The following is a 24,008-nucleotide window of genomic DNA, read 5'->3' on the forward strand; positions in this document are numbered from 1 at the left end:
AAAACATAAAGGAATTGATGTAACAGGACAACCACAAAAGGAGCCTGTGAATAACATTACTCAACAAGGGAAACATTGCTTTTCCATAACACAGAAATCAACGTCAGACAACTGTGGATGGTGGTTCATGGCTGTTTTCAGATGGTTGAGCACCTTGCCTTGTTAATTCTAATGAGTAATTACAGTACTCCATGCTAGCTAGATACAATCGTAGTGATAAGAGGTAAATTTCTTAGAGGGCCTAGTGGCATCAGCCACCTGAGAATCATAACATGTCTGCTATGGTCTCAGATGTTTGGGACTGCACATGAGGTACTTTGAATGGTTTAGCATCTATCTTTACTTCACTGCCAATAACAAGCAACCTTAATAAACCCTCTTCATTTTAGAGATGGGATTGAAAATAATTCTTTTGAATCTGGAATTTCCAGTAAGTGATTTTCAGAAAACACTGTTTTTCTGCCTTTAGTACAGCTGATCCTTTGCTACTCTCTAAATGGTGTGGTTTAATGAAGGGTCAGCAATGGCCCTGTCTGAGAACTACTAAGTAGATGAACAAATTTCACTGGGTAGAATAAGTGAAATCATATTAACATTTCATGTTTCACAGTAATTTGTTCAACATATGTTCATGAGTACAAATGACCTTGTGTACCTTTGCCTCATAACAAACTACATTCCAGTATCATAAGTTGCAAAGTGAACAGTAATAGGCATCACCCAAGGCACTCTTCCTGTTTCACAGTTTGCTCAATACATTCATACTTGAACCAACTCTCCCACAGGAGAAAGCTTTGTGGTTGGTATAGCTACAAGGAAAACAGGAAATTACCTGAAATCTGAGTTTTGCAATAATGAAGATAAGTGTAACATTGTGCTTGCATAGTACAGGAAGCTGGTTGTTCATATGGTGGACCAAAAGGATGGACACCTTGCATGAGTCCAAGCAAAACCCGAAGGTATCACAGAGGCATTTGTATATAAACCTTGATACCAGGGTCATCGGGATCAGGCGAGTACTTTTCAAGTTATAGATTTTTAGAGTTTCCAAAAGGCAACACACTGCAATTTTTGGGTGCGGTAATGTTATCCTATGGGTAAAAGCATGTACTGGATTTGGATACTTCTCAGCGACTTATGGAACTGCTCTTCAGCACTTAAGGTGAGTATAAGGCAGGGTCCAAGGCCACACCAACAGGTCACCCGGAAGGTCTGGGTGCAGATGTGTGTTACAGCGTTGGATGTCCCATTCACCTCTATAGGAAACGGGCCAGTTGGGAAAAGATCTGAGGCCCTGGTATCAGGGGGTCCCCTAAATACTCAATTTACATGGCATTAAGGGGACTGTAGGGTAGTAGCTAATGGACTAATTACCCTTGGGGGTCACTACACCCCCTGAATGACCGCTTCCTATGGGGAGTGGGCATCACCCTGTCCAGAGTTCCTAAATTGCACCACACACAAAATGGCGGAATTTCTTAAGTCGTGTCCACTTCAGGTTGGCCACCCAGTGGGCCCTGGGGCAGGCGGGTTGGCCTATTCCTCTGAGGAAGGCCAGCTCTGCATACCAAAAGCTTCTTTGAAGCTCCCTGCCTTGGAATGCAGGCCATCCTGTGGGGAGTGGTGTTCCACACCCAAGCCTGGACAGGCCTTTGTTTCTGACCTCTAGAGAGTAGAGACTCCTACTCTGGGATGACAGATTTACATCTGTTGGTGGCAGACTGTCCAGAACCAGTCAGTGAGCTCACCAGTAGTTGGTACGTTTTTCAGGGGGTACCTTTAAGGTGCTCTCTGGGTGCATGTATTAATAAATCCATTGCTGGAATCAGTGAGGGTTTATTATTATGAGACATATGATACCAAAGAGCTCTATGTTCAGAGAAGCCAACTTGTAGGTAGGGAGCTTGTATTGGCCAATGTCCAGCATATGGATTTGAAATGGCTATCCCTGCACACTTACTATGTCTAAGAATGAACAAATACCCAGTAGGGGCATATGTGCTCATGCATATATGCCCTCTCTGTCACGTTGTAGATGCTCCTCAGACTCGGCGCGATGCAAATAAGGGTCCGCCTCCTGACTCCACCAAGTCACCTATATAAACCACGGTGCATTGGAGTAATCGGGTGAGGGAAGGAAGGGGAAGGAACAGCAGGGACGGGATATCTGTAAAGAGAAGAATACACAGTGTTAATATCACATTGCCTGTCTACTCTCGCAATGTCTCACTAAAGTACCAACGACCGTACCTGCCCATAACTCATGAGGGCAGAACTAATCCAACACCTATCTGTGCTCCATCTGAATCATAGATGGACGCCCCAAGCCAACAATTAATACCGATGATCTCTAATGGGTTGCTCAACACCCACATTTATACAAGATAGTCACGAAATAATGAGGAGACAGAAACGAAGAGAAAGGGAATAAAATTAACGATGATAAGAACATATCTCGTAGTCCTTTCTATGACTCAGTTAATCCACTAAGCCCCAGGTCATAGTCACGCAATTTGTAGGAATAACCCGGTGTTATTTCATTACGTATTGAAAAGAAAAATCGTCCCGGCAGTTCAATTCCCGCAAAAATAAACATTAACCCCTTGTCGTAGCCAAACATATAATGTTCTCTGGCCCCAAGGATAATCGTGCTTTTATTGGTAACTCAAACAAAAGACCGCCGTGCTTCAGAAGTTACCAGTGTCCTTGTCGAACTGAAAAAGAAAGGCGAGGGATTCCGGCACCAAATCGTCTCACCGCTACCACTTCTCCTTCGTGGCAGGTTCCTCTGGGAAAATAAACTCGACACTCCCCCTGATATTGGGAAGGTCCCAGGCTCCACGGAAAACAGAAGGAGGAATTAAACCTCCTAAGCAAACAACTCAACCTCGGAAACGCCGTCAGCAAGAGCCCTCGTTGTCCATCCGACTGGTTTCTAGGAAACGAATAACGCACATTACTTCCTGTATGTGCTTGCTTTTTAAGCGACCTCTTCCCCTCTAGGCGTCATGGGATATGTAGTCCAAAAGGACTATGTTATCCCGATCGGCAATGTAGGCGCCGTGGCTAACACCTGACAGTACGCCCGCCTCCAAAGCGCCTCTTAGGACCAGGTTTAGAGGGATGACGGGCATGAAACAGCCGTACTGCCCTAGGGGCATGGACATTGCTTTCCGGCTCCCATGAATCGTCCTCAGCCTTGTACCCCTTCCATGAAACCAAGTACCACAGCTTACCCCCCCGTCGTTTGGAATCCAACACTCTGCGCACCTCGTACTCCAGCTGCCCATCTCTGACCACCGGAGGCACCGCCTGCCGGGTCGCTGAAAGAGCCGGTTTCAAAAGGCTGCAATGAAATACCGGATGGATCCTTAAGGAAGCAGGTAAGTTGAGACGGTAAGCCACAGGGTTTATCTGGCGTAACACCTCATAGGGACCAATGTAACGAGGATGAAAGACGCTACGCATCTTGAAGCGTATATACTTGGTGGAAAGCCACACTCTATCGCCTGGCTGATATGCCGGCCCCTCACGCCGATGTTCATCACCCCACTTTTTATACTGTTCTTTGGCCTTCTCCAGATTGAGTCGTATCTTCTTTTGCACGGATTGCAGATTCTTAATCATGGCATGAACCGTAGGTTGATCCGTGACTTCCCTAGGTATGTTTATGGGCAACATTTCCGCGTGGAACCCCGTGTTAGCACGAAAAGGAGATTCACGTATCGAGCTATGCCAAGCATTGTTGTATGATAGTTCTGCCAGCCATAGCAACGAAACCCAGGATTCGTGAGCGTCCTTTGCATAGCACCTCAGATATTTTTTCAGGGTTTGATTGAGGCGCTCCGTCTGGCCATCGGTTTGTGGGTGGAAACTGGTGGACAGTGTGGATTCAATGCGCAGCACCTTGCACCACATACGCCAAAACCTAGCAACAAACTGGGGGCCTCTGTCCGAAATAATGGTTCTCGGTAGACCATGTAACCGTACCACTTGAGACAAAATTAGATGGGCGGTTTGACTGGCTGTAGGCAGATTTCTACAAGGGAGAAAATGACCCATCTTGGTAAGGCTATCGATTACCACCATGATAGCGTTGTACCCCTGATCCATTGGTAATCCTACCACAAAATCCACGCTAATGGTTTGCCATGGTTTATCCGGAGTGGGCAAAGGTATCAGTCTGCCCTGGCTCTTCGCTTTTTCTCCCTTGGCCCGTGCACATATCTCACACCGAGCCACCCAGGCCGCAACGTCTTTAGCCCAACCTTCCCACTTGAAATGTCGTCGAACTATTTGCGCCGTTTTGGTGTAACCAGGATGACCAGCCGTTACCGCATCATGACACCAATTAAAGGCTTGCACTCGGAGTTCACGTGTTGGCAAATACAAACGATTACCTTGCAACGGTATTCCATGCTTAAGGGTACGGTCCTGACTTAACTCCGCCCATTTCTTCCACTGAGCAGCAGACTTATGCTTAGAAACCTTTTCTAAGAAATGGGAGATATGAAGGGCACAAAGCACTCTTTCAGGTTTGATGATTGCTTCCTCAGGTCTTGAAGCAATGGTTCTCACGTCCTCTTGTCGAGACAGTGAATCTGCCTTGCGATTGTCAACCCCAGGACGGAAGGTCACCACAAACTCGTATTCTGAAAAAAACAGCATCCACCTCATTTGCCGCTGGGTAAGTTGTCTTGCCTCCTTCATATACTGCAGATTTCGGTGATCAGTATATACCGTGACCGGGTGTTGAGCTCCCCATAGGTAGTGTCGCCATTCTTGGAATGCCTTTTTGATGGCTAACAATTCCTTTTCTGCCACCGTATAGTTAAGTTCCGCAGCCGATAGTTTCCTAGATAAAAACGCAACAGGATGAAGCTGTCCGGTGGTTTTGTTTCTTTGTGACAACACGGCCCCTATCGCTATATCCGAGGCATCCGCTTCGACGATAAAAGGGGCATCCGGTTGGGGATGTTGAAGTATAGGTGCGGAGCAAAAGGCCTGTTTCAAAAAGCAAAAGGCCTCCTCTGCTTCCTCTGACCAAACAAAAGACACCCCCTTTCTTAGTAACCTTGTTATAGGTGACACAATGTGAGAAAAATGAAAGATGAATCTTCTATAGTAATTGGAAAACCCAAGGAAGCATTGCACGTCTCTCACACTAGTGGGTACTGGCCACTCCTGAACAGCCTGTATTTTTCTTGTCGACATGCAAAACCCTTCAGGGCTTAAATCCACCCCCAAGAACTCAACCTTCCGGACATGGAACTCGCATTTGCTCAGTTTGCAAAAAAGGCTATGCTGTCGCAATGCTAGGAGTACTAAGGAAACATGGTCAGAGTGGCGCTCCAGGGATGTGGAATACACCAGAATGTCATCTATATAAACGATCACGAAACGGTCTACGTATTCCTTGAGAACATCGTTCAGAAAATACTGGAATGCCGCCGGGGCGTTACACAACCCGAACGGCATTACCAAGTACTCAAACAGACCATAACGGGTTTTGAACGCCGTTTTCCACTCGTCCCCTTCGCGGATTCTGACCAGATGGTAAGCTCCCTTCAGGTCCAACCTTGTATAGATTACCGCCTCTTTCACCTGTTCCAATAACACAGGAATGAGAGGAAGAGGGTATCTATTCCTCACTGTATTCTTGTTCAGCATTCGATAATCGATGCAGGTTCTCAACTCTTTATTAGCTTTAGCTATGAAAAAGAGTGGAGAGGCTGCCGGAGAACAAGATGGTCTAATGAACCCGATCTCCAGGAAGTGATCCAAGTATTTTCTCAAATGCTTGGTTTCTGGGTCTGATAGAGCATATACCCTACAGGAAGGAAGGAGAGCTCCAGGAATCAGATCTATCTTGCAATCATATACACGATGGGGTGGCAATGTCTCAGCCTGACCTTCGTCGAACACATCCTTGAACTCGGCATAAACAGAGGGCAATATCACTATTTTCTCCATCACTGTGGCCAACTGTAACCCTTGAGCCAATGCTAACATGGGGGATTCGTCATACAAGAAGCAGTTATTCTCACACCTCGAGGACTGAAAACTAACCGTCTTGGTTTGCCAATCTATAACAGGATTGTGTTTTCTTAACCAGGGCATTCCTAAAATAATTTCATACTGAGGAGCCTCTATTATATCCAGTCTAATTCTTTCTTTATGTTCCGGAGATACCCCATTGAAGATCAACCCAACGTCCTCAGTATGTTCTGTAAGGGGCCCAGATTTCAGCGGTGTACCATCAACCGCCAACACTATTTCGGGGTCCTTTCTCGGAATGCTAGGAAGTCCCAATCTCCTAACCACCCCTGCATCTATGAAATTTCCCGTGGCTCCGGAGTCTATCATCGCCCATACTGGAAAATTTTGTTCTTTGGACACCAGCTCCACTGCTAACAAAAGGTGGGACGCCTTTTGCTCCTGTGGAAAAAGGGCTAAGGAAGTTAACCGTAACACCGGTTGGGGTTCTATAACGGGCAATTCCTCTTTCTCCGATGTTTTTCCTGCCGTAACCGCTGCCTTTTGGGTGGGGGAGTAGGAGAATCTCTTACGTGGTTTCTGGGGACACTCTCTTACATAATGACCCTTCCTGCCGCAATACATGCACAGCCCCTGTACCCTCCTACTCTCCTTCTCGGACTTCGACAAGGGTGCCCTAACGGCTCCCACGTCCATAGGCTCCCCACCTATATCATTGGGAGTAGAAACAGATCGCACTTCCCTTTCTGGAATGCCTGGTCGCCTATCCCCCGCTCTACGCTCTCCCCTTCTTTCTGCTAATCTGTGATTCAGTCTCAGGGTAAGATTCACAAGATCTGTACAAGTGGAAGGCTGCGGGTCTATTTGAGCGAGTATATCCTTCATGTCGTCTCGTAAACCTTAATAATAGAGAGACATTCTCTTCTCTTCTGGCCACCCTGATTCTGCCACCAATCTATTAAAGGTCGTGAGGTAAGAGACCAGATCAGACCTCCCCTGTCTCAACTCCAGTAATTCCCTGTCAGCACTAAAAGTGGTTGTTCTATGATCAAACACCCTCTCGAAAGCCGTCCGAATGGCATTCCAGTCCGATAACAAGGGGTCATCGTTCCTGACTAATGGTACGGCCCAATTGGCTGTGTCTCCCGAGAGATAAGAAATAGCGAACATTACCCTGGAAAGGTTAGAGGGAAAAGACGCGGGTCTACAAGAGAATTGTAGAGACAACTGAGTTAGAAAGGCCTGAACTTTCCTGGGGTCCCCTGAATACCGTTCCGGGCTGGCCAAAGGGATAGGAGGGGAGACATTCACGGTTACCTGTGGTGTGGATGCTGAAGCATCGAAGGGATTCCTAGTAAGCCTTTCTACCTTTTCCTTTAACGCTGCTGCCTCCACCCTAGAATTAGCCAACTCTTGTTGCACTACTACTAACGCCTGTAATACATCATCCATAGACGCCATCTTTGTATCACACCGAGCGGGAGGAGCGTTATTCGTGGGTGCGTTATTCTGTCACGTTGTAGATGCTCCTCAGACTCGGCGCGATGCAAATAAGGGTCCGCCTCCTGACTCCACCAAGTCACCTATATAAACCACGGTGCATTGGAGTAATCGGGTGAGGGAAGGAAGGGGAAGGAACAGCAGGGACGGGATATCTGTAAAGAGAAGAATACACAGTGTTAATATCACATTGCCTGTCTACTCTCGCAATGTCTCGCTAAAGTACCAACGACCGTACCTGCCCATAACTCATGAGGGCAGAACTAATCCAACACCTATCTGTGCTCCATCTGAATCATAGATGGACGCCCCAAGCCAACAATTAATACCGATGATCTCTAATGGGTTGCTCAACACCCACATTTATACAAGATAGTCACGAAATAATGAGGAGACAGAAACGAAGAGAAAGGGAATAAAATTAACGATGATAAGAACATATCTCGTAGTCCTTTCTATGACTCAGTTAATCCACTAAGCCCCAGGTCATAGTCACGCAATTTGTAGGAATAACCCGGTGTTATTTCATTACGTATTGAAAAGAAAAATCGTCCCGGCAGTTCAATTCCCGCAAAAATAAACATTAACCCCTTGTCGTAGCCAAACATATAATGTTCTCTGGCCCCAAGGATAATCGTGCTTTTATTGGTAACTCAAACAAAAGACCGCCGTGCTTCAGAAGTTACCAGTGTCCTTGTCGAACTGAAAAAGAAAGGCGAGGGATTCCGGCACCAAATCGTCTCACCGCTACCACTTCTCCTTCGTGGCAGGTTCCTCTGGGAAAATAAACTCGACACTCCCCCTGATATTGGGAAGGTCCCAGGCTCCACGGAAAACAGAAGGAGGAATTAAACCTCCTAAGCAAACAACTCAACCTCGGAAACGCCGTCAGCAAGAGCCCTCGTTGTCCATCCGACTGGTTTCTAGGAAACGAATAACGCACATTACTTCCTGTATGTGCTTGCTTTTTAAGCGACCTCTTCCCCTCTAGGCGTCATGGGATATGTAGTCCAAAAGGACTATGTTATCCCGATCGGCAATGTAGGCGCCGTGGCTAACACCTGACACTCACTTCTAATATAATGCACCCTGCCTTATGACTCAAAGGCCTGCACTCTTCCTTAGAGCTCAAAGGTTTGCTGTATGGGTGACTTACAGATATTACAAGCAGTATTTTAGCAGTATTTTAAGGGACATGGCACACAAGTGCTCTCTGGATGCATGTAGTAATAAATCCATTGCTGGAATCAGTGAGGGTTTATTATTATGAGACATATGATACCAAAGAGCTCTATGTTCAGAGAAGCCAACTTGTAGCTAGGGAGCTTGTATTGGCCAGTGTCTAGCATATGGATTTAAAATGGCTAACCCTGCACACTTACTATGTCTAAGAATGAACAAAGACCCAGTAGGGGCATATGTGCTCATGCATATATGTTTCCAAATTTCATTGTACATAACATATAAAAACCTTTTCGAGCGCTTTTTACTAGGACCCAGCAGAAAATCCTGCAAGTCTATATTTTCAGAAAGAGTGTTCAGGTGTTTCTTAATTGTGGCTAACGTGTTCATTTGTACCCATTGCTGGCACAACTTACCCACACTGTATGTTGTAACTATACCTGTATGTTGACCCGATATAAAGCGAGGGTCTGGCCTGTTAATTGAATAAAACCCTGAAGAGTTAAAAAAACGCGCTTGACACTCATTAGTGTCAGTGGACCATATTAACCACCCGCCGGGACTGGAAAGTGAAGAATTATAGGTACCAGCCTTAACCATTGCATCTAGCCTTTCCTCTGTGATATTAAGGAAGTGTTGCCAATCTTTAAACCTTGCCGGAGTAGGGATACTGGGCGTGTTCAGATCCTTAATTTTCGCTAACCCCAGACAGGATGTCTGCTGAATAGTGTCATTTAAGAAAATCATTTGCACAGGAATCAGGCATGCTCGAAATAAAGCCTCCCTACCCAGTATTTACCAATCTTGTGTTCCCCATACACTTTTCAAGTCAATAGTGCTCTTCCAGTATTCGTAACCCTCAATTGCGAGCCAGGATACAAAGGGATCTAAATAAATCAGTTTTGTATCAGTTAGCAAAATGTTCCTAATTTGTGCCGGAGGTATTTTAAAATAATACAACTCTGCTTTTCTCGTATCATGCCCAGAAAAGTATGTAAATTTATCGCTATAATACTTTGGACTCCCCACCAGTGGTGTAGAACAGTGTTCCCACTGTGTGTAGTTCAATACTGGCCTGTATCTAGTGGCACGGTGTAGGTAGTAATGTCCCCAATTGTTATAGCAGAACATGTACCCATAATTCATTGTATAATCATATACATCATCACTTTCAAAAGCGGAATAGTCCTTCATTTCAGTTAGCATGGAATCAACTGTTTGGACATCCCAATCATCAGAGACAACATCAGGTGTAATTACATCAGTCACTGAAATTTTGAACACGTATGGTATTTGAATAATTTCTGTAGGCCCGTATATATCGAATGGAACTTTGTCCCACACAATCCCATCAGTAATCGGTATTGCTGTAATATTTACAGGGGACAAATCTCTTCGGACCTTATGTGAAGAAAGATGTGGTGTTAAAACTTCATCAACAGGCTCCACAGACGAGCGATCAGGAATATAGTGACCATTTATAAGTAAAAAGAAAACAGTCACAAAACCAATCCATAAAAATAATGCAAAAAATGTCAAACAGAACCACAAGTAGTTCCATGGGTATAGCAAATAGTTCTTTTTAAGCCATCGATACAGCTTACTACTTTTTGAAACATTGTCAATCACAGTAGTGGATGAATCTGAAGAAAAATCATCAATGTCAATGAAATAGCCAGAGGTAGTCTCTGCAAACACAGGAGCTGGTGTACTCTGGTCCACTGCACGTGGAGGCTCTTGGTAGACAACGTCATCAGTCTGTGATGTGTTTGTGTAAAATACAGCTAAATCTTGAAGCGGGGTGGTCACTGAAGATGTGACTGGAACCAACAAGAGTTAATTTTCTGCTCTCCCCATGGTCGAGGAGGTGTCTGGAACAGCAGTTGACATTGTTGCATAGTCTGTAGTAGTGATGTTCATCCTACTATGTAGATGGATGTCCTGTTGGGTAGTGAGAGGGGATCAGGAACCACCCAAGGGACCTCCTGGTCTACTGTGAAGGATCGGCCACATTGTGTAGTCTGATGTCATCAATGGGGTTGAATCTGTTCGTCTTAGAACCAGACAGTGGTGGTAAGATGACAGTCCTGGTGCCTTCTATTCCCAAGACTGGTACAGGTGCTCTGTATGATGAACCGAACTCCTTCTTCACAGCGATCTCCTCACGAACCAGATCTCCAACTTTAGGAATCCAGCCAGTTGAAGTTTTCGCCAAATCCCTTATTCCTAAAGTGGCAGCACTTGCAGATGATTTATCATCACAAAATTGTTGAAGCTCCTGTAAAACAGTGAGACGTTCTTTTATGTCAAATGGTGTTTCTGCTGCCACCATACCAGGGGCATCAAGATCTGTGACATACATAGGTATCCCAAAGAGAACCTCATATGGAGAACGTCCCCCGAAGGACCGTCTTGGCAGATTATTCAGTGCTCTCTGGACCCCATATAGGTGGTGTAACCAACTGCGGCCTGAACCTAATACTCGAGCTGTTAAGGACTGCTTTAGATCACGATTCCGCCTCTCCACAACTGAATTTCCCTCGGGATGGTATGGTGAGGAGTAATGGAGTTCAACACCCATCCTCCCCATGGTGTCCCTGAATGCCTTAGAGGTAAATGCAGGGCCCTGGTCCGAATGGAATGCTGCAACCGCATATGTACAGATAAAGATCAGCAAATCTTTTATAACAGTCCGGGCGTCAGCCGACCGCTGTGGCCATTCCCACAGGAATCTAGAACAGGAATCTACAGCTACTAAAATGTATTTGTATGCACCATCAGGCTGTAAGGGACCACAATGGTCTAGGTACACACACTGTAGTGGCTTGTCGGACACTAAGAGGGATGTCTGCGGTGGGTGTTTGATATTGGAGCCCTTGATCTGCTGGCAAATGTCACAGCAAAGGACATACTGCTTTGTTCGTCTACATAGACCAGGCCACCAGAAGCGTTGCTAGAGGAGTGTTATCGTGGCCTGTATTCCAGCATGTGCAGAAGCGGCACCCTCATGCGCTGCTTTAATTAGATCTAATCTCTGGTCTTCATTCGGGATCACTCGATCTCCAACCCCAGGAATCGTTGTGTAAGCAACATTCTGTGCACTGATATGGTAATTATAGTTTGTAGGGTATCCTTTCGGAAGGGGCTTGCCTGCAGCCGAAGCTTTAACGGCTATCAATATTTCATTATCCATTCTCGTTTGTGAACGAGTCACTGCAGCCACAGAAGCCGTAGCTACTGCTGTTTTGGCCGCTTCATCAGCCAGTGTATTACCGGTAACGTGTACTCCTATACGTTGGTGTCCCAATGTATGGACTACATGGACACATGGTAGCTTATCCTTAAGATCAGCCACCCTCCCCCACAATGTCTTGTGTTGAATGGTGTTCCCTTTAGAATCTCTGAACCCGTTCAGTTTCCAATGATTGAGATATTCATTGTATGACTGGACGCAGTAATATGAGTCACAGACTATCAAAGTCTGGCATCCTGTCTCAGTATGTTCGAGCGCTAGAATAAGAGCTTTAAGCTCAGCCAACTGGGCTGTGCAGTCCCCTAAGGTCTGCGTGTAGGTATTGTGAGGGTGGAAAACTCCATCTTCCATCACTCCGCTCACTGCTGGGCAAGCTGCCGAGTACTGATGTTTAGTACCTACAACCTGTTGCGCCGAACCATCAGTGTATATGACAGTATGGTAGCTGTCTAGTGGCAAGATATTAAGAGGAGCGGGGCACTCTTGTTCATTCTGGAGAAATTCTTGTGTCTGAAGTGTTGGATCGAATATATAATTAACATCAGTGGCGGTCAGAGACGTTGCCCATTGAATCCAACGTGGATGTAATGCTTTAGCGTTAGGAACGCTTGCTTTGGTGACAGCCTCTAAGGCCGGCACCGGGGAGACAACAATAATACGTTTCCCCTGGGCAAGTGGCCTCTCTGTTATGACGGCCATCTGAACTGCCATCAGAATCTTTTCTGTAGGTGCAAAACGCTGTTCAGCATTTGAGTATAAATGTGATTTATATGCTATGGGTTCCGTGTCATCCTCATTAAAGGTGACATAAGTAAATCCAATGGCACCAGCAATTATTCTGATGACCAAGTTTGTTTTATTGTCACGTGTGTGTAAGTGTTTAGCTTCTAGCATGTCCTGTTGCATGTCCCTAAAGATGTGTGTGTGTTCAATTGTCCAGTATCTGCTAGAAAAATTGGGCTGAACTAAGTCATAAAGTGGCTTGATGCGTTCTGCATAATCTGGAATGTATGTTCTGCCAAAATTGAAGAAACCCAGTAATGACTGTAACTTCTTAAGTGTGCTTGGAGGCTGTAGTTGAGCACATTGCTCTAGAAAGTGCGGGGCCAGGCTCTTCCCCTCGTTTGATAGCTCATATCCCAGGAATAATCTGCTAAGAAAGGCTATCTTGCTTTTCTTAAAATTGAATTTGTAACCGAGGTCTACAAATCCCAAAATGATCCGATCGACCCTCGCAAGATGAATGTCGAGGACGTCGTCTGTGAGATATATGTCATCCACATAGGACAACGCCTCGGAATCAATATCATGTAATATTGATGTTACAGGGGCTGAAAATAGTCCTGGGCTATTTTTATAGCCTTGAGGTAAACGACAAAAGCGTTTCTGAGAGCCAAATGAGAATGCACTTAGGTCCCGACTTTCATGTGCTAAATTCTGGCAGAAGAATCCATTAGATATGTCTAATGTGGTTTTATATTTTTTACGCACTATATTGTTTATCAGTGCTGTGCTGTGTGAATTTTGTATAGCATACGTGCGTGTATGACTATTTTAGTGTCTATAATCAATGACTATTCTATATGAATGGTCTGGCTTTGCAACGGGGAATAACGGATTATTCATTGCAGATGTACAGGGCTCAATTACTCCCTGGTACTCAAGTTGGGTGAGGATTTCCTTCACCGGAGCTTTTGCTTCATGTTTGACAGGATATTGCGGCTGCGGTTGGGGTGAAGACCTAACGGGAATAATATGACTATTAGACTCCCTGTCTCAACCTACATGATTGCGGTATAGCGCAGGTGCCTGCGCTAAAGCCCATTCAGCAGCATAGGCTTCCTTTGCTGCTTCCGGAACAAGATCGGAGAAAGAAGGCAAAATGACATCTTCCCCATGCGGGAGCTTGCGGACATGTTCAGGTGGCCAGTCTCTTTCCGCCAATAGGATATCACTAGTAAGTTCATCCCAAAATATCACATTAATAGTGCGCTCCACGTCTCCCTCTATCTAAATTTTTTAATCATAAACCCTATTGGGGGAAGTACGCCGCCATCCGCTGTTTCAACCACAACGTAATCGCTAGTTGCTGTCGCATACAGACGATCTTTCAGACTCTGGCGACATATCGTGACTCCTGCCGCGCTGTTTAACAGAGTCACTGCCCACGTCTTGTTCCTCAACAGCGTTCTCAGTTTTACTGGCATTTTTAACTGTCAGTGCTGCCACCTTTTTCTTTTTAAACTGTGGCTTTTGCTGAGGAGTCTTTTCTTCTTTTTTAATGGTAGACTGTTGTGAGTCTTTCTTCTCTTTCACGTATTCCAGACGTCGATCTTGACGGCCCGCTCTCTCGCTACGTCTATCCGGTGCGTCCTGAAAGAAACGAGAGGGACGTGAATCAGTATATCTGTCTGGAGTTTTAATGTTCTCCCTATTTCTGAGATTATGGCGGTCATTCTGACGCTACGCGGGCAAAAGACCGCTGCCGGCATTCCAACCTTCCCGCTGGGCCGGCGGCCACTAATCATGTTAGCGCCCGCCGGCCCAGCGGGAAGGAGGCCTGCAACACAGAAGCCGGCTCCAAATGGAGCCGGCGGTGTTGCGGGCGTGCGACGGGTGCAGTTGCACCCGTCGCGCTTTTCACTGTCTGCTAAGCAGACAGTGAAAAGCTTCATGGGGCCCTGTTAGGGGGCCCCTGCACTGCCCATGCCAGTGGCATGGGCAGTGCAGGGGCCCCCAGGGGCCCCAGGACACCCGTTCCCGCCAGCCTCTTCCTGGCGGTGAAAACCGCCAGAAACAGGCTGGCGGGAAGGGGGTCAGAATCCCCAGGGCAGCGCTGCCCTGGCGGATTTGCCCAGCTGGGGGTAAAACGGCGGGAAACCGCCGGCCCCGGTTTTCTGACCGCGGCTTTACCGCCGCGGTCAGAATGGGCTAGGAAGCACCGCCAGCCTGTTGGCGGTGCTTCCGTCATTCGCGACACCGCCAGGGTCAGAATGACCCCCTATATCTCCTTTCGGAGTTCTCCGGGTGTGGAGAATCAGCTCTCTTATTTCTTCTTTCTCTGAAATCCTTTTGTTTGTCCCAGCGCTTCTTAGAGCTGTCTTGTGCCTGCTTTGTACCCTCCTTGTGGGCGGTACCTTGTAACTCCAATTACTTAGGTTTGGCTCCTAAACTATCTCGTCCTATACTAGTATAGGTATCGGAAATTATTTTCGGTAGCTGTCTCTCTTGTTCCTGGTGTAGACTCTCCCGGAGATGCTGGCGAATTGCCAGTGCTACCGCTTCCCCTTTAATATTACTGAGTATTATTGAGGATACGGCGTCAAAGTTACGCATTAATTTCATCCCCAAATCCAGGGCTGGTGCAGCCCCATGCTCATTTTGTATTTGTTTTAACACTTCCGGTAAATTGGAAAGTGTTGGGGTACCATGTGTGGTAGTATTTATGGCAGCGAAGACTGTACCCCATGTGGCACAGTCATCCACCGAGGGAACCATCCCAAAAGGCAAGCACATAGTGAGCAATCTATGTTTTTCCTGTGGTCCCGTATGGGGAAACACAGCTTCCAGCTGATTCGTTTTCTGGGCAATCCAGAACGGTATTTTTTCCCGTTCCGTGGGCACTTTACCCATACTAGTATGCACCGTTTGTGGATTAATCCCAGTAGCCAATTGAGAACCACCAGCTACTATCGGTGCTGGACGCGCTGGTGTTGTGTTCAATGTTCGCAGTACGAACTGGACTAATCGTCTATATAATGTCACTAATTCATTATATATAACTCGTAGATCTGCTATTGGCATAGTCTGTATGCCTGGGTGAGGTGTGTCTGTGGCAAACATAGGCCATGTAGGTCCATCATTACTTAAGGGACCCAACCTCACTCTTCGTAGTACATGTGGTAGGGTGCCTTCGAACCAGTTCTGATGCTCCTGGTATGTGAGCGATATTTCGTGATACTGGTATGCTTGGTACCATAAAGGTACGTTTGCATCTTCATATGTGTGGAATGTGTGCGTTCTTTGGTCAACCTCAGGAAAGGTGACCCAACAGTAAAATGTTTCTGGTTGGTATGCTTTATTAGCTTCTATTATCAGAGTAACATCCCCGCCCTCATTTGTAAGGCCATGCGTTAATAAATGTTGTGTTAGTGCTTGTCTAGCATTTTCAGGAATGTCAATGGCGTTAGCCATATTTGTTTAGAAAAAACGGAACACAAAAAAATGGGTAGTAAAGTCCTTTTATGAGTTCGAGCTCGAACAACCTACAGCTTAATCAGGTGTTACCTTTTCAGCTAAGGAGGATTCTCCCAAAGACCACGGACGTCTCCGTATAATGGTACTTAGGGTCCCTGTTGTCTGTGAGACAGTGATAGTCGGGGTATCCGCAAATTAGTGCCTAAACACCATTGTTGGTGGCGCCATGTCGTAGTTTGGACTCTTGCTCTGAGCAAGACTGCTGGTTTAAGGATGACAGTATTTTTGTTTGTAGCCGGCTACGCCTTTCCTACAACAAGTCGCAACTGTAGTCCCAACCTTACCGGCTCACTAGCAGCACCTCACCAGAAACACAATAGTAAAAGGTGATTTTACGCATGGACTCGAGAATAAGAAATCTCAGGGAGTGTCGTGGTTAAACGGAGATTACCCCTTTCTCACAGATATATCATGTCTCATACAAACACAGGCAATGACAACGATGCAGTAGAGTTTCAATAATTTTTATTTAACATAACTGCAATTTGCGATAAGTTGCATGGGCTGCAATGATTAGGATAATGAATAATGCAAGAAACAGAATTGTGAAGACAAGAGTCATTATTACAAAGACCCTCACAATCTTGCAATATGTAGAAAAGACATACAAGATGTAATATGCCCTTATATCCTAATGTGAAAGGCCTAACCTCCTACCTAGAGGAGAGCTGGGTTTGTTAAACCTAATCTGCCAATGCCATGTCCATGAGAGGAGCCCCAACCCTTGTTACCTTGGAATGAGGTCTCTATCTCAGACTCCGCAGGGACACGAAGACTGGGTCAGCGTCAAGACGACTGCAGGATCGGTATCAGCGATGGTGGCGATGCCCTCTGGTCGGAATCCCTCTGATTATCTGTCTAAAGTGTGATGTATTTATACAGATTTACAAGGACCCCTGACATAGATGTGTTCCTAAACAATAGATAACAGACATGCTTGGGACGGCAATTAATATAAACAATCCCTCGAAAGTATAGAGAGGGAAAATCTCTAAGTGTGAACACCTACTGTTTGTTTGTCTTTGGTGCTTGATCTTGACGCCTTGACGCCTTGGCGCCGTGACACTGATAATGTTACCCATAACAAGTGGCCTAACTATAAACAAGGCAGCCATCTTAGAAGAAATAAATAATTAAATGGGCTAAGACAGAGCAAGCTAAGTAGGTTAAAAGTCACTAGGTGACGGGGGCACGAGTTTGCAAGCCAGAGGCTAAGCTAACTCCTGTTATCCCATTACAACGAACTAGGATTCACTATAAGGGGACTGTAGGGTAGTAGCTAATGGATTACTTACCCTTGGGGGTCACTACACCCCCTGAATGACCACTTCCTGTGGGGAGTGGGCATCACCCTGTCCAGAGTTCCTAAATTCCACCACACACAAAATGGCGGAATTTCTTAAGTCGTGTCCACTTCAGGTTGGCCACCCAGTGAGCTCTGGGGCAGGCGGGTTGGCATATTCCTCTGAGGAAGGCCAGCTCTGCATACCAAAAGCTTCTTTGAAGCTCCCTGCCTTGGAATGCAGGCCATCCTTTAGGGAGTGGTGTTCCACAGCCAAGCCTGGACAGGCCTTTGTTTCTGACCTCTCGAGAGTAGAGACTCTTACTCTGGGATGACAGATTTGCATCTGTTGGTGGATGACTGTCCAGAACCAGTCAGTGAGCTCACCAGTAGTTGGTACGTTTTTCAGGGGGTACCTTTAAGGTGCTCTCTGGGTGCATGGGTGCATGTATTAATAAATCCATTGCTGGAATCAGTGAGGGTTTATTATTATGAGACATATGATACCAAAGAGCTCTATGTTCAGAGAAGCCAACTTGTATCTAGGGAGCTTGTATTGGCCAGTGTCCAGCATATGGATTTAAAATGGCTAACCCTGCACACTTACTATGTCTAAGAATGAACAAAGACCCAGTAGGGGCATATGTGCTCATGCATATATACCCTCACTTCTAATATAATGCACCCTTCCTTATGGCTCAAAGGCCTGCACTCTTCCTTAGAGCTCAAAGGTTTGCTGTATGGGTGACTTACAGATATTACAAGCAGTATTTTAGGGGACATGGCACGCAAGTGTGTGCCAGGTTGTGTTTTCACTTTTGGGAGCACCTTGTCATGCAGCCTGCAATGGCAGTCTGCATACGTTTAGTGCTGGGTCCCTCAGAGCAGCACAAGTTGTGCTGCAGGTTCTTAGGGGCCCTCTTGAGTTTACATGCCCTAGGTACCAGTGGTATCATTTACTAGGAACTTAAGGAGGTACTAAAAGGCCTGGTCACTTGGGGATCAAGTGACCAGGTGTCTTGTTTTGGGGAAAGAACACTGACACTGAGGACCTGGTTAGCAGGAACCCAATGCACTTCAGTAAAAGTTGTATCAAAAACCCTGGCAAAAAGTGGGCAGGTACAGCAACCAGAACCCAGCTCCCTACACATAGTATTACACAAAGCTCTATCTGCAAACTGCTTTGATTAAATACTGAGCTCAGGTGGGTTGCTCCATGTAGGATTTCACCAATGAGCAATGGACCATGGGCTGGGTGGGAAATAGGACCTGCTAGCAGAAATCCAGGCTAGATGGACTAAGGATGTCGTTCTGACAATCAGAAGGCTTTGTGGAGCTGTTTGCCAGCAGAGTTGCTTTAGTATGTCCCTGGCTGTTCATTAATGTCTCAGAAGGGAAAGTCTGACACTCCCCTCACTAATGGAGTTTTCTCATTGAGGGAGTAATTAACAAGCATGCAAGGGTCTACACTGTACTTGCTAAACAAGACATATTTGGGTCAACACTAATAAATACTATTATAGAATTGATTATACTAAAAAGGTGAATAGATAAGCAGCCAGATATACTAAAAGTCCATTTGCGAAAAGATGTTGCAAGTTCTGAACCTATTTTTCATGAATGTGTTTCTTAATATGTGAACTGACCTATGAACCCAGCAGGCCACCATCCCGGTGATGGCATCAACATACCTCATTAATATTCATGAGGTAGGTCAAATTGTGACCTACAACGATTTGGTATTTTGCGAACAACCTATTGGCACATGGGTTGGTTTGCAAAATGTCACACTGGTCATAAAAATACTGGTTGCATATTGTAACCATTATTTTGCGACCAGTGCTTAGTACATCTGGCCCTTACTCATGGAATGCACACAGTATATAGAATGTCCTGCTAACTCGCATAAGGCTTGCTTCCTCATTGCAAATTTTCAAATCTAAAATAAATGAACATGTTTTTTAGACAGAATTAGTCTTCTCTAGCTGCTTGTCTTGGAATATTCATATTCTGCTGTGACTTTCCTCCCCTCTACTTGTTTAATGATATTTAAATACTGGTAATTTTACAAGATGATGTACATTATTCTTCATCTCCTAACGTCATTGTTCCCTCCCCGCTCTGCCAGCTAAATATTTCACAAATTATTATTGTTTGTTGCGTTTAACAGACATTCTTCTTTGTTCATGTTGGCTGTATTGTGTATACGTATCACCTACCTTTCCACAGCACATACTAGGTTTTACTTTCACTACTTGTCAGTTACCTTGTTAACGTACCAACTCTTGAGGTCTAACAGCACTATAACAAACTAGTAAATGCATATTAAAACAACAAATACTACAGTAATGACTCTTGATGAGATCATTTGGGACCTCAGGAAAATGGACAAATGTAACCTATCACTCTAGTAAACAAATTAATAGGCTACACGTTTTGCTTTCACTAATGACCGAGCTAACAAAAATCTCTGGACTGCACTTCTCAGTTCAAAGAAGACATTTATTATTATTTCACCACGAGGTTCCTAAAAAAGGAGTTTATTAGATTGAAAGCACACGTTTAAAAATAGTCACAGCAATGAGAGGAAAATATAGCAAAATTATTCTCAACAGCAATGTACACTGCAAATATATATAGTTATATTATGCAAAGCAAATAAGGAAGTAAAAATTCATCACCGTAGTGCCTGCCAAGCTCTTCATCTTTCTCATGCCAGCAAGAAGATGACCCCGTTCAACTGCCACAAAGAGATCTCCACCCTCACAGGACAGGTGTCAGGCATTTGGCGTCTAATCCTGACCAAGTGTGAGAAAACAGGGCTGATTGCAGAGGCCCCCTATCTTTTTGCCCCCATTTCCCACTTTTTGCTGGTGTTTTCCTGACTCTGATGGTGCCCTGGGTACTGCTAACCAGTCCCAGGGCCTGTGCTCTGTGTAAAATGGATATGCAAATTAGGCTAATTATAAATGGCTAAGTTAACCTACCTATAAGTCCCTAGTATACGGTAGGGCATATAGGTTTAGGGACCACAGCATAGGTGGTGCACCCATAGGTGCACTGCTGAGGTGCCCAGTGTCATTTTAAAGGTAGGCCTGCCTTGCTGGCTGCTTTTAAATTAAAGTTATATGCAAATTCGACTTTAGAATTAAAAGTAGTTCCAAAGTCTTAAACTACCTTATTTTTACATATAGGTCACCCCTAAGGTGTGCCCTATGTGCCCCTAGGGCTGGGTGCCATGTAACTATAAGCAGGGGCTTTATAAAAATAGTTTTATAAGCCCTGGTGAGGTAAAAACAGCCAAATTCGTTTTTCCCTCGTTGTAGTAAATGGCCTTCATAGGCTAGAATGGGGAGACTTTATTTTAATTTTTAAAGTCTCCTTAAATGATGCATACCAAGAGTTTGGTATCAAATTAATTGTTGTAATAAATCCCACAACTTCCAGTTGTTGGATTTAATATAACTTGTTCAGGTAAAGAGTTTTAAACTTTACCTGCAAAGTTGCCAATTTCAGCCCTGCATTGTTTTTGCTGCTGTGCTCTGATTGGCCAGCCTCGAGCAGCTTGGCCAAGCTGCCTTGATGAGGTGTGAAGTGGCCTGGCTTCACACAAAGGAATGTGCCTGTGGGAAGGAATCTCCCCTCAGCAGATGGTGAGGCAGGAAGGGGGAGGGCTGCCAAACTGGTCTTCAAAGGCAGAGAAGGACATTTGGAGCAACCAGCAACACCCCCACATCCTGCAACCACAGACAACTAGGTGCCCCATTGATTAGATTAGGAGAGGGCAGGAGAGGGGTGTGTTTATGATTTTTAGCCACACCAGTGGGTGGGCTCAGCCAGATGTAACCTCCAAAAATCAGATTCAGCCATGATGGATTTTTAGAGAATGTTGCCTCCTGGGATTGATTTTTGCCACACTTCCCAGGAAGTGGTCATCACAGGGAGAAGGACCCTGCACCTGATTGGAGAACCAGGACCCCCCTGCTTTTCACCCCGGAGCAAGGATAAAACTGGCAGACCTGCACCCACACCTCAGTTCCCTACCACATCCAACAAGGAAGAACAACAGAAGAAGAAGGACTGCCCTGCTGGACCCCTGGCCTGCACTCAGAAGGACTGCACCAGCTGCACACTTGGGCTTCACCACGAGAAGGACTTTGCCTGGCTTCAACTGGTTCAAGGAGAAACTCCTGAAGAAAGCGACCAGCTGACCACTGTCCAGTGGCCAAAAATGAGTTTGCGCCAGGTGCATTCTGGGAGTTGTAGTCCGTACCCCCCAAGGACCATCTCAGAACTTCTGAACCCTTGGGGTGAGCTGTGGACCCCAAAAGAACCTTAAAAGGACATCTGGGAGATGCCCCAGAAGTTTGGAGAAGTTTGGATAACTTTTGTAAAAAAGCTCCATAGAGGGACCGACCCGCCGCGGCAACTCTAGCCGGCTTGCCTCAACCGCAACCCGGCCTGATTTGCTTGTTCGTCCCGGTAAAGAAAATCTCAGAAAAAGAGACTAAATCCGAAGGTAAAAAGTTGACCGGGACCTCCCAGCCAGCGTATCCGTGGAGGGCTCCATGGACGTCAGATCAAGATCCAGGTTTACCCCGGTCGAAGGATTTTCACCTCGAAAAAACAACTAAGTCCGAAGGTAAAAATCTCCACCGAGGATTCCAGCATCGCGTATCCGGAGAAGGGCTCCAGGAGGTCGGATTGGACTGGCAGGTTCGTCCCGCTGAAGAAAATCTTCGAAAAAAAGACTAAGGGGGTGATTCTGACCGCGGCGGACGGCGGTCGCCGCCCGCCAAGCGGTTCCTGCCGAAAGACCGCTCCGCGGTCAAAAGAACGCGGCGGTCATTCTGGCTTTCCCACTGGGCTTGCGGGCGACCGCCGAAAGTCCGCCCGCCAGCCCAGCGGGAAACACCCTTCTCACGAGGACGCCGGCTCAGAATGGAGCCGGCGGAGTGGGAAGGTGCGACGGGTGCAGTTGCACCCGTCGCGAATTTCAGTGTCTGCAAAGCAGACACTGAAATTCTTCGTGTGGCCCTCTTACGGGGGCCCCGCAGCACCCCCTACCGCCATCCTGTTCCTGGCAGGAGACCCACCAGGAACAGGATGGCGGTAGGGGGTGTCAGCCATGGAGGATTCCCAAGGGCAGCGGGAAGTCGGCGGTACACCGCCGACTTTCCGTTTCTGGCCGCGGCTGAACCGCAGCGGTCAGAATGCCCAGCGGTGCACCGCCAGCCTGTTGGCGGTGCTACCGCCGACCTCCGCCATGGCGGTAATTACCGCCAGGGTCAGAATGACCCCCTAAGTGTGAAGGTAAACTTTAAACCGAGTCCTCCCGCGGCCTGTAGCCGAGCAGGGCTCCATTGCAGTCGGCCTGAAACTTTGACTTTGCCCCGGTCGAGGTGCAACCAGATGACCCGATTGGCGCTTTTTGTTTCTAGGCGCTAAGAAAAAAATAATTCTTTAAAAATTCATATCTCCGGTTCCCCTTATCCGATTTTATTCATTGTGGTGTCATTTTAAAGATAAAAATATAATCTATTTTTATAAATTGGTTTTGGATTTTTAAACTGTTTCCTGTGTTTTATTTAATTACTGTTTTGTGATATTTGAATGCTTTACACTCTGTCTCCTAAGTTAAGCCTTGACGCTCATTGCCAAGCTACCAAGGGTTGAGCTGGGTTTAATTTACTGAGACCTAACTGGACCTAAGTGGAGGTTAGTGGCCTATTGCTAAGTGTAGGTACCTACCTGCCCTTACCAATAACCCATTTTCCAACACCGAGGTCTCGGAATTCCACCGCTACTGAGCAGGGCCGTCTTTTTATATCTTAAAGAACTGGAGAAGGGCTTTCCGGAAATTCCCCTCCCATTAAAAAGAAATATTCAAACATGCTGGCTAGTTTAGGTCTGCTTTGAAAATAACACATTGGGATTTGGCCACAGTCCCAAGATGCTAAATCAAAACAAATCCACTAGAGCCCAATAATAGACCAAAAGCTGTTTTTCAAAAGGAGTATAGCGCTCCCCAAGGTCAGGTAGTTTTCTAGTCCAGATTCCCAGGGGCACCCTTGTCCTCCCCTGTTTTTGCTACATATTCCAATTTGCATGTTGTCCCTGAACAGTTACATGTAACTCAATGTTTCTCTCTTGTACTGTACACAAGTCTGAAGTCTGTTGAATTATTTCATTTGCCAAATCAAAAGTACACAGCTGCTCTTTACTCCATACAAATTCATTTTTTTAACTTTTTACTTTGTACCAGAGGGTTAAGATTTTACTCATATGAGGGCTATACTGTTTCCAAAAATCAAACATTCTCATGAAACTCTGTGTCTCTTGCTTAGTGCGAAAAAGAGCAAACTCCAAAATCTTATGTTTAACTTATAACAACATTGCTCTATGTTCTGTTTTCCACTGAATTCCTAGGAACTGCACATTTTGCAACAGTCATAAGTCATTTTAATTTCAAATGCATTTTCAAACATGGTTTGCCTGCTTCCTTCAATTCTCTGCACAAAAACATATTTACACTTT

The sequence above is a fragment of the Pleurodeles waltl genome, chromosome 3_1 (assembly GCF_031143425.1).
Source record: "Pleurodeles waltl isolate 20211129_DDA chromosome 3_1, aPleWal1.hap1.20221129, whole genome shotgun sequence".
NCBI classification, from domain to species: domain Eukaryota; kingdom Metazoa; phylum Chordata; class Amphibia; order Caudata; family Salamandridae; genus Pleurodeles; species Pleurodeles waltl.